Source organism: Mesoplodon densirostris, chromosome 1 (assembly GCF_025265405.1).
Source record: "Mesoplodon densirostris isolate mMesDen1 chromosome 1, mMesDen1 primary haplotype, whole genome shotgun sequence".
NCBI lineage: Eukaryota > Metazoa > Chordata > Mammalia > Artiodactyla > Ziphiidae > Mesoplodon > Mesoplodon densirostris.
Window position 1 is genome coordinate 119,975,498 of NC_082661.1, and position 12,249 is coordinate 119,987,746.

A 12,249-nucleotide genomic window follows, 5' to 3' on the forward strand; every position below is an offset into this window, starting at 1 on the left:
GCATACAGTATTTGTCTTTCTCTTTCTGACTTACTTCACTCTGTATGACAGACTCTAGGTCCATCCACCTCATTACAAATAGCTCAATTTCGTTTCTTTTTATGTCTGAGTAATATTCCATTGTATATATGTGCCACATCTTCTTTATCCATTCATCCGATGATGGACACTTAGGTTGTTTCCATCTCCGGGCTATTGTAAATAGGGCTGCTATGAACATTTTGGTACATGACACTTTTTGAATTATGGTTTTCTCAGGGTATATGCCCAGTAGTGGGATTGCTGGGCCATATGGTAGTTCTATTTTTAGTTTTTTAAGGAACCTCCATACCGTTCTCCATAGTGGCTGTACCAATTCACATTCCCACCAGCAGTGCAAGAGTGTTCCCTTTTTTCCACACCTTCTCCAGCATTTATTGTTTGTAGATTTTTTGATGATGGCCATTCTGACTGGTGTGAGATGATATCTCATTGTAGTTTTGATTTGCATTTCTCTAATAAGTAAAGATGTTGAGCATCCTTTCATGTGTTTGTTGGCAGTCTGTATATATTCTGTGGAGAAATGTCTATTTAGGTCTTCTGCCCATTTTTGGATTGGGTTGTTTGTTTTTTTGTTATTGAGCTGCATGAGCTGCTTACAAATTTTGGAGATTAATCCTTTGTCAGTTGCTTCATTTGCAAGTATTTTCTCCCATTCTGAGGGTTGTCTTTTCGTCTTGTTCATGGTTTCCTTTGCTGTGCAAAAGCTTTGAAGTTTCATTAGGTCCCATGTGTTTATTTTTGTCTTTATTTCCATTGCTCTAGGAGGTGGGTCCAAAAGGATCTTGCTGTGATTTATGTCATAGAGTGTTCTACCTATGTTTTCCTCTAAAAGTTTGATAGTTTCTGGCCTTACATTTAGGTCTTTAATCCATTTTGAGCTTATTTTTGTGTATGGTGTTAGGGAGTGATCTAATCTCATACTTTTACATGTCCCTGTCCAGTTTTCCCAGCAACTTATTGAAGAGACTGTCCTTTCTCCACTGTACATTCCTGCCTCCTTTATCAAAGATAAGGTGGCCATATGTGCGTGGGTTTATCTCTGAGCTTTCTATCCTGTTCCATTGATCTATCTTTCTGGTTTTGTGCCAGTACCATACTGTCTTGATTACTGTAGCTTTGTAGTATAGTCTGAAGTCAGGGAGCCTGATTCCTCCAGCTCCATTTTTCGTTCTCAAGATTGCTTTGGCTATTCGGGGTCTTTTGTGTTTCCAAACAAATTTTGAAATTTTTTGTTCTAGTTCTGTGAAAAATGCCAGTGGTAGTTTGATAGGGATTGCATTGAATCTGTAGATTGCTTTGGGTAGTAGAGTCATTTTCACAATATTGATTCTTCCAATCCAAGAACATGGTACATCTCTCCATCTATTTGTATCATCTTTAATTTCTTTCATCAGCGTCTTATAATTTTCTGCATACAGGTCTTTTGTCTCCTTAGGTAGGTTTATTCCTAGATATTTTACTCTTTTTGTTGCAATGGTAAATGGGAGTGTTCCCTTGATTTCACTTTCAGATTTTTCATCATTAGTATATAGGAATACAAGAGATTTCTGTGCATTAATTTTGTATCCTGCTACTTTACCAAATTCATTGATTAGCTCTAGTAGTCTTCTGGTAGCATCTTTACGATTCTTTATGTATAGTATCATGTCATCTGCAAACAGTGACAGCTTTACTTCTTCTTTTGCAATTTGGATTCCTTTTATTTCCTTTTCTTCTCTGATTGCTGTGGCTAAAACTTCCAAAACTATGTTGAATAAGAGTGGTGAGAGTGGGCAACCTTGTCTTGTTCCTGATCTTAGTGGAAATGGTTTCAGTTTTTCATTATTGAGGATGATGCTGGCTGTGGGTTTGTCATATATAGCTTTTATTATGTTGAGGAAAGTTCCCTCTATGCCTACTTTCCGCAGGGTTTTTATCATAAATGGGTGTTGAATTTTGTCGAAAGCTTTCTCTGCATCTATTGAGATGATCATATGGTTTTTCTACTTCAATTTGTTAATATGGTGTATCACGTTGATTGATTTGCGTATACTAAAGAATCCTTGCATTTCTGGAATAAACCCCACTTGATCATGGTGTATGATCCTTTTAATGTGCTCTTGGATTCTGTTTGCTAGTATTTTGTTGAGGATTTTTGCATCTATGTTCATCAGTGATATTGGCCTGTAGTTTTCTTTCTTTGTGACATCCTTGTCTGGTTTTGGTATCAAGGTGATGGTGGCCTCGTAGAATGAGTTTGGGAGTGTTCCTCCCTCTGCTATATTTTGGAAGAGTTTGAGAAGGATAGGTGTTAGCTCTTCTCTAAATGCTTGATAGAATTCGCCTGTAAAGCCATCTGGTCCTGGGCTTTTGTTTCTTGAAAGATTTTTTTTTTATTAGTTTCTACTTTATAACAAAGTGAATCAGTCATACATATACATCTGTTCCCACATCCCTTCCCTCATGCATCTCCCTCCCTCCCACCCTCCCCATCCCACCCCTCCAGGCGGTCACAAAGCACCGAGCTGATCTCCCTGTGCTCTGCGGCTGCTTCCCACTATCTATCTACCTTACGTTTGGTAGTGTATATATGTCCATGCCTCTCTTTTGCTTTGTCACAGCTTACCCTTCCCCCTCCCCATATCCTCAAGTCCATTCTCAAGTAGGTCTGTGTCTTTATTCCCGTTTAACCCCTAGGTTCTTCATGACTTTTTTTTTTAATTCCGTATATATGTGTTAGCATACGGTATTTGTCTTTCTCTTTCTGACTTACTTCACTCTGTATGACAGACTCTAGGTCTATCCACCTCACTACAAATAGCTCAGTTGCATTTCTTTTTATGGCTGAGTAATATTCCATTGTATATATGTGCCACATCTTCTTTATCCATTCATCCGATGATGGACACTTAGGTTGTTTTCAGCTCCGGGCTATTGTGAATAGAGCTGCAATGAACATTTTGGTACATGTCTCTTTTTTTTTTTTTTTTTTTTTTTTGCGGTATGCGGGCCTCTCACTGTTGTGGCCTCCCCCGTTGCGGAGCACAGTCTCCGGACGTGCAGGCTCCGGACGCGCAGGCTCAGCGGCCATGGCTCACGGGCCCAGCCGCTCCGCGGCATATGGGATCCTCCCAGACCGGGGCACGAACCCGTATCCCCTGCATCGGCAGGCGGACTCCCAACCACTTGCGCCACCAGGGAGGCCCCATGTCTCTTTTTGAATTATGGTTTTCTCAGGGTATATGCCTAGTAGTGGGATTGCTGGGTCATAAGGTAGTTCTATTTTTAGTTTTTTAAGGAACCTCCATACTGTTCTCCATAGTGGCTGTACCAATTCACATTCCCACCAGCAGTGCAAGACTGTTCCCTTTTCTCCACACCCTCTCCAGCATTTATTGTTTCTAGATTTTTTGATGATGGCCATTCTGACTGGTGTGAGATGATATCTCATTGTAGTTTTGATTTGCATTTCTCTAATGATTAATGATGTTGAGCATTCTTTCATGTGTTTGTTGGCAGTCTGTATATCTTCTTTGGAGAAATGCCTATTTAAGTCTTCTGCCCATTTTTGGATTGGGTTGTTTGTTTTTTGCTATTGAGCTGCATGAGCTGCTTACAAATTTTGGAGATTAATCCTTTGTCAGTTGCTTCATTTGCAAATATTTTCTCCCATTCTGAGGGTTGTCTTTTGGTCTTGTTTATGGTTTCCTTTGCTGTGCAAAAGCTTTGAAGTTTCATTAGGTCCCATTTGTTTATCTTTGTTTTTATTTCCATTGCTCTAGGAGGTGGGTCCAAAAGGATCTTGCTGTGATTTATGTCATAGAGTGTTCTACCTATGTTTTCCTCTAAGAGTTTGATAGTTTCTGGCCTTACATTTAAGTCTTTAATCCATTTTGAGCTTATTTTTGTGTATTGTTGAAAGATTTTTTATCACAGTTTCAATTTCAGTGCTTGTGACTGGTCTGTTCATATTTTCTATTTCTTCCTGATTCAGTCTTGGCAGGTTGTGCATTTCTAAGAATTTGTCCATTTCTTCCAGGTTGTCCATTTTATTGGTATAGAGTTGCTTGTAGTAATCTCTCATGATCCTTTGTATTTCTGCAGTGTCAGTTGTTACTTCTCCTTTTACATTTCTAATTCTATTGATTTGAGTCTTCTCTCTTTTTTTCTTGATGAGTCTGGCTAATGGTTTATCAATTTTGTTTATCTTCTCAAAGAACCAGCTTTTAGTTTTATTGATCTTTGCTATCGTTTCCTTCATTTCTTTTTCATTTATTTCTGATCTGATTTTTATGATTTCTTTCCTTCTGCTAACTTTGGGATGTTTTTGTTCTTCTTTCTCTAATTGCTTTAGGTGCAAGGTTAGGTTGTTTATTCGAGATGTTTCCTGTTTCTTAAGGTAGGATTGTATTGCTATAAACTTCCCTCTTAGAACTGCTTTTGCTGCATCCCATAGGTTTTGGGTCGTCGTGTCTCCATTGTCGTTTGTTTCTAGGTATTTTTTAATTTCCTCTTTGATTTCTTCAGTGATCACTACGTTATTAAGTAGTGTATTTTTTAGCCTCCATGTGTTCGTATTTTTTACAGATCTTTTCCCATAATTGATATCTAGTCTCATAGCATTGTGGTCAGAAAAGATACTTGATACAATTTCAATTTTCTTAAATTTACCAAAGCTTGATTTGTGACCCAAGATATGATCTATCCTGGAGAATGTTCCATGAGCACTTGAGAAAAATGTGTATTCTGTTGTTTTTGGATGGAATGTCCTATAAATATCAATTAAGTCCATCTTGTTTAATGTATCATTTAAAGCTTGTGTTTCCTTATTTATTTTCATTTTGGATGATCCGTCCATTGGTGAAAGTGGGGTGTTAAAGTCCCCTACTATGATTGTGTTACTGTCGATTTCTCCTTTTATGGCTGTTAGTATTTGCCTTATGTATTGAGGTGCTCCTATGTTGGGTGCATAAATATTTACAATTGTTATATCTTCTTCTTGGATCGATCCCTTTATCATTATGTAGTATCCTTCTTTGTCTCTTCTAGTAGTCTTTATTTTAAAGTCTATTTTGTCTGATATGAGAATTGCTACTCCAGCTTTCTTTTGGTTTCCATTTGCATGGAATATCTTTTTCCATCCCCTTACTTTCAGTCTGTATGTGTCTCTAGGTCTGAAGTGGGTCTCTTGTAGACAGCATATATATGGGTCTTGTTTTTGTATCCATTCAGCCAATCTGTGTCTTTTGGTGGGAGCATTTAGTCCATTTACATTTAAGGTAATTATTGATCTATGTGTTCCTATTCCCATTTTCTTAATTGTTTTGGGTTCATTATTGTAGGTCTATTCCTTCTGCTGTGTTTCTTGCCTAGGGAAGTTCTTTTAGCATTTGTTGTGAAGCTGGTTTGATGGTGCTGAATTCTCTAAGCTTTTGCTTGTCTGTAAAGGCTTTAATTTCTCCATCGAATCTGAATGAGATCCTTGCTGGGCAGAGTAATCTTGGTTGTAGGTTTTTCCCTTTCATCACTCTAAATATGTCCTGCCAGTCCCTTCTGGCTTGCAGAGTTTCTGCTGAAAGATCAGCTGTTAACCTTATGGGGATTCCCTTGTATGTTATTTGTTGTTTTTCCCTTGCTGCTTTTAATATTTTTCTTTGTATTGAATTTTTGACAGTTTGTGTAATATGTGTCTTGGCGTATTTCTCCTTGGATTTATTCTGTATGGGACTCTCTGTGCCTCCTGGACTTGATTAACTATTTCCTTTCCCATATTAGGGAAGTTTTCAACTATAATCTCTTCAAATATTTTCTCAGTCCCTTTCTTTTTCTCTTCTTCTTCTGGAACCCCTATAATTCAAATGTTGGTGCGTTTAATGTTGTCCCAGAGGTCTCTGAGACTGTCCTCTGTTCTTTTCATTCTTTTTTCTTTATTTTGCTCTGCAGCAGTTATTTCCACTATTTTATCTTCCATCTCACTTATCCGTTCTTCTGCCTCAGTTATTCTGCTATTGATCCTATCTAGAGTATTTTTCATTTCATTTATTGTGTTTTTAATCGATGCTTGATTCATCTTTAGTTCTTCTAGGTCCTTGTTAACTGTTTCTTGCATTTTGTCTATTCTATTTCCAAGATTTTGGATCCTCGAAATAGAACCTTGGATCATCTTTACTATCATTATTCTGAATTCTTTTTCAGATAGACTGCCTAGTACCTCTTCATTTTTTAGGTCTGGTGGGTTTTTATCTTGCTCCTTCTCCTGCTGTGTTTTTCTGTCTTCTCATTTTGCTTATCTTACTGTGTTTGGGGTCTCCTTTTTGCAGGCTGCAGGTTTGTAGTTCCCATTGTTTTTGGTGTCTGTCCACAGTGGCTAAGGTTGATTTAGTGGGTTGTGTAGGCTTCCTGGTGGAGGGGACTAGTGCCTGTGTTCTGTTGGATGAGGCTGGATCTTGTCTTTCTGGTGGGCAGGTCCACGTCTGGTGGTGTGTTTTGGGGTGTCTGCGGACTTTTTATGATTTTAGGCAGCCTCTCTGCTAATGGGTGGGGTTGTGTTCCTGTCTTGCTAGTTGTTTGTCATAGGGTGTCCAGCACTGTAGCTTGCTGGTCGTTGAGTGAACCTGGGTGTTGGTGTTGAGATGGAGATCTCTGGAAGATTTTCACCGCTTGATATTATGTGGAACTGGGAGGTCTCTTGTGGACCAGTGTCCTGAAGTTGGCTCTCCCACCTCAGAGGCACAGCACTGACTCCTGGCTCCTCAATTTGGGATGATATGTTGTCTATTCATGTATTCCACAGATGCAGGGTACATCAAGTTGATTGTGTAGCTTTAATCCGCTGCTTCTGAGGCTGCACAGAGAGATTTCCCTTTCTCTTCTTTGTTCTCACAGCTCCCAGGTCTCAGCTTTGGATTTGGCCCCGCCTCTGAGTGTAGGTCGCCGGAGGGCGTCTGTTCTTCGCTCAGACAGGACAGGGTTAAAGGAGCAGCTGCTTCAGGGACTCTGGCTCGCTCAGGCCGAGGGGGAAGGAGAGGCATGGTGGGGCGAGCCTGCAGCAGCAGAGGTCGGCGTGACGTTGCACCAGCCCGAGGCACGCCATCCGTTCTCCCAGGGAAGCCTTCCCTGGATCCCGGGACCCCAGCAATGACGGGTTGCACAGGCTCCCGGAAGGGCGGCGTGGACAGTGACCTGTGCTCGCACACAGGTCTCTTGGCGGCGGCAGCAGCAGCCCCAGCGTCCCACGCCCGTCTCTGGGCTCCGCATTTTTAGCCCAGCTCGCACTCGTCTCTTGAGCTCCTTTAAGCAGCGCTCTTAATCCCCTCTCCTCGCGCACCAGGAAACCAAGAGGGAAGAAAAGGTCTCTTGCCTCTTCCGCTGCTCCAGAGTTTTCCCGGACTCCCTCCCAGGTAGCTGTGGTGCCTTAGCGCCCTTCAGGCTGAGTTCTCGCCGCCAGCCCCAGTCCTCTCCCTGTGCTCTGACCGAAGCCCGAGCCTCAGCTTCCAGCGCCGCCCGCTCCAGCAGACGAGCAGACAAGCCTCTCGGGCTGGTGAGTGCCGGTCGGCACCGATCCTCTGTGCGGGAATCTCTCTGCTTTGCCCTACCCAGGTACGTGGGGAGTTTCTTGCCTTTTGGGAGGTCTGAGGTCTTCTGCCAGCGTTCAGTAGGTGTTCTGTAGGAGTTGTTCCAAGTGTAGCTGTATTTCTGGTGTATCTGTGGGGAGGAACATGATCTCCGTGTCTTACTCTTCCACCATCTTCCCCGGAAGTCCTCAGCAAAAGCATTTCTAAGAGTGAAGTTTATAGCAATACAATCCTACTTCAAGAAACAAGAAATATCTCAAATAAACAACCTAACCTTACACCTAAAGCAATTAGAGAAAGAAGAACAACAACAAAAAATCCAAAGTTAGCAGAAGGAAAGAAATCATAAAGATCAGATAAGAAAGAAATGATAAAGAAATGAAGGAAACGATAGCAAAGATCAATAAAACTAAAAGGTGGTTCTTTGAGAAGATAAACAAAATTGATAAACCATTAGCCAGACTCATCAAGAAAAAAAGGGAGAAGACTCAAATCAATAGAATTAGAAATGAAAAAGGAGAAGTAACAACTGACACTGCAGAAATACAAAGGATCATGAGAGATTACTACAAGCAACTCTATACCAATAAAATGGACAACCTGGAAGAAATGGACACGTTCTTAGAAAAGCACTACCTTCTGAGACTGAACCAGGAAGAAATAGAAAAAATAAACAGACCAGTCACAAGCACTGAAATTGAAACTCTGATTTAAAATCTTGCAACAAACAAAAGCCCAGGATCAGATGGCTTCACAGGCGAACTATATCAAATAATTAGAGAAGAGCGAACACCTATCCTTCTCAAACCTTCCAAAGTATGGCAGAGGGTGGAACACTCCCAAACTCATTCTATGAGGCCACCTGATCACCCTGATACCAAAGCAGACAACAATGTCACACAAAAAGAAAACTATAGGCCAATATCACTGATGAATGTACATGCAAAAATCCGCAACAAAATACTAGCAAGCAGAATCCAAGAGCACATTAAAAGGATAACCATGATCAAGTGGGGTTTATCCCAGGAATGTAAGGATTCTCCAATATATGCAAAGCAATCAATGTGATACACCATATTAACAAATTGAAGGATAAAAACCATATGATCATCTCAACAGATGCAGAAAAAGCTTTCGACAAAATTCAACTTATGATAAAAACTCTCCAGAAGGTAGGCATAGAGAGAACTTACCTCAACATAATAAAGGCCATATATGACAAATCCACAGCCAAGATTGTTCTCAATGGTGACAAACTGAAACCATTTCCCCTAAGATCAGGAACAAGACAAAGTTGCCCACTTTCACCGCTATTATTGAAAATAGTTTTTGAAGGTTTAGCCTCAGCAATTAGAGAAGAAAAAGAAATAAAAGAAATACAAATTGAAAAAGAAGAAGGAAAACTGTCACTGTTTGCAGATGACATGATACTACACATAGAGAATCCTAAAGATGCTACCAGAAAACTACTATAACTGATCAATGAATCTGGTAAAGCAGCAGTATACAAAATTAATGCACAGATATCTGTTGCACTCCTATACAATAATGATGAAAAACCTGACAGAGAAATTAAAGAAACACTCCCATTTACCATTGCAACAAAAAGAATAAAATACTTAGGGATAAACCTACCTAAGGAGACAAAAGACCTGTATGCAGAAAACTATAAGACACTGATAAAAGAAATTAAAGATGATAGATGGAGAGATATACCATGTTCTTGGACTACAAGAAGCAACATTATGAAAATGACTATACTACCCAAAGCAATCTACAGATTCAATGCAATACCTATCAAACTACCAATGGCATTTTTCTCAGAACTAGAACAAAAAATTTCAGTTTGTATGGAAACACAAAAGACCCTGAATAGCCAAAGCAATCTTAATAAAGAAAAATGGAGATGGAGGAATCAGGCTCTGGGACTTCAGACTATACTACAAAGCTGCAGTAATCAAGACAGTATGCTACTGGCACAAGAACAGAAATACAGATCAATGGAACAGGATAGAAAACCCAGAGATAAACCCACGCACATATCATCACCTTATCTTTGATAAAGGAGGCAAGAATATACAATGGAGAAAACACAGCCTCTTCAATAAGTGGTGCTGGGAAAACTGGACAGCACCAAAGCTACAAGTAAAAGAATGAAATAGAATGCTCTCTAACACCATACACAGAAATAAACTCAAAATGGATTAAAGACCTAAATGTAAGTCCAGACACTATAAAACTCTTAGAGGAAAACACAGGCAGAACACTCTATGACATACATCACAGCAAGATCCTTTTAGACCCACCTCCTAGAGAAATGGAATTAAAAACAAAAATAAACAAATGGGACCTAATGAAACTTCAAAACTTTTGCACAGCAAAGTAAACCATAAACAAGATGAAAAGACAACTCTCAGAATGGGAGAAAATATTTGCAAATGAAGCAACTGACAAAGGATTAATCTCCAAAATATACAAGCAGCTCATGCAACTCAATATCAAAAAAACAAAAAATCTAATCCAAAAATGGGCAGAAGATCTAAATAGAAATTTCTCCTAAGAAGATATACAGATTGCCAGAAACACATGAAAGGATGCTCAACATTACTAATCACTAGAGAAACGCAAATCAAAACTACAATGAGGTATCACCTCACACCAGTCAGAATGGCCATCATCAAAAAAATCTACAAACAATAAATGCTGGAGAGGGTGTGGAGAAAAGGGAACCCTCTTGCACTGTTGGTGGGAATGTAAATTGATACAGCCACTATGGAGAACAGTATGGAGGTTCCTTAAAAAACTAAAAATAGAACTACCATACAACCCAGCAATCCCACTAGTGGGCATATACCCTGAGAAAAGCATAATTCAAAAAGAGGTACCACATGTTCATTGCAGCTCTATTCACAATAGCCAGGACATGGAAGCAACCTAAGTGTTGACAGATGAATGGATAAAGAAGATGTGGCACATATATACAATGGAATATTACTCAGCCATAAAAAGAAATAAAACTGAATTATTTGTAGTGAGGTGGATGGACCTAGAGTCTGTCAAACAGAGTGAAGTAAGTCAGAAAGAGGAAAACAAATACCGTATGCTAACACATATATATATGGAATCTGAAAAAAAAATGGTTCTGAGGAACCTAGGGGCAGGACAGGAATAAAGACGCAGATGTAGAGAATGGACTTGAGGACACAGGGAGGGGGAAGTGTAAGCTGGAACAAAGTGAGAGAGTGGCACCGACATATATACTCTACCAAATGTAAAATAGCTAGTGGGAAGCAGCCACATAGTACAGGGAGATCAGCTCGGTGCTTTGTGACCTCCTAGAAGGGTGGGATAGGGAGGGTGGTAGAGAGACACAAGAGGGAGAGGATATGGGGATATAAGTATACACACAGATGATTCACTTTGTTATAGAGCAGAAACTAACACAACATTGTAAAGCAATTATACTCCAATAAAGATGTTTTAAAAATTAATAAAAACAAAGAGAAATTAAGAAAACAATCCCATTTACAAGAGCAACAAAAAGAATAAAATACTTAGGAATAAGTTTAACCAAGGAGGTGAACTGTACACTGAAAACTATATAACATTGATGAAAGAAACTGAAGAAGACAAATAAATGAAAAGATATTCCATGTTCACGGATAGGAAAAATTAATATTGGTAAAATGTCCATACTACCGCAAGCAGTGTACAGATTCAAAGCAATCTCTATCAAAATTCCAATTGCATTTGTTGCAGAAACTTTTAAAAATCCTAAAATTTTTATGGGACCACAAAAGACCCTGAATAGCCAAAGCAATCCTGAGACAAAAGGACAAAAATGGAGGCATCATAGTTCCTTACCTCCAACTATAACACAGTAAAATAGTAAATATTAGCAAAAATAAAAAACAAAATAAAACAACACAAGAACAAGAGACACATAGATTAATGGAACTGAATAAAGAGCCCCATGATAAACCTATGCATGTATGGTCAGTTAAGTTTTGACAAAGGAGCCAAGAATATATAATGGGTAGAGTACATTCTCGTTAATAAATGATGCTGGAAGGGAACTTTCCCTCAACATAATAAAGGCCATATATGACAAACCCACAGCCAGCATCGTCCTCAAGGGTGAAAAACTGAAACCATTTCCACTAAGATCTGGAACAAGACAAGGTTGCCCACTATCACCACTCTTATTCAACATAGTTTTGGAAGTTTTAGCCACAGCAATCAGAGAAGAAAAGGAAATAAAAGGAATCCAAATCGGAAAAGAAGAAGTAAAGCTGTCACTGTTTGCAGATAACATGATACTATACATAGAGAATCCTAAAGATGCTACCAGAAAACTAATAGAGCTAATCAATGAATTTGGTAAAGTTGCAGGATACAAAATTAATGCACAGAAATCTCTGGCATTCCTATATACTAATGATGAAAAATCTGAAAGTGAAATCAAGGAAATACTCCCATTTACCATTGCAACAAAAAGAATAAAATATCTAGGAATAAACCTACCTAAGGAGACAAAAGACCTGTATGCAGAAAATTATAAGACACTGATGAAAGAAATTAAAGATGATACAAATAGATGGAGAGATGTACCATGTTCTTGGATTGGAAGAATCAACATTGTGAAAATGACTCT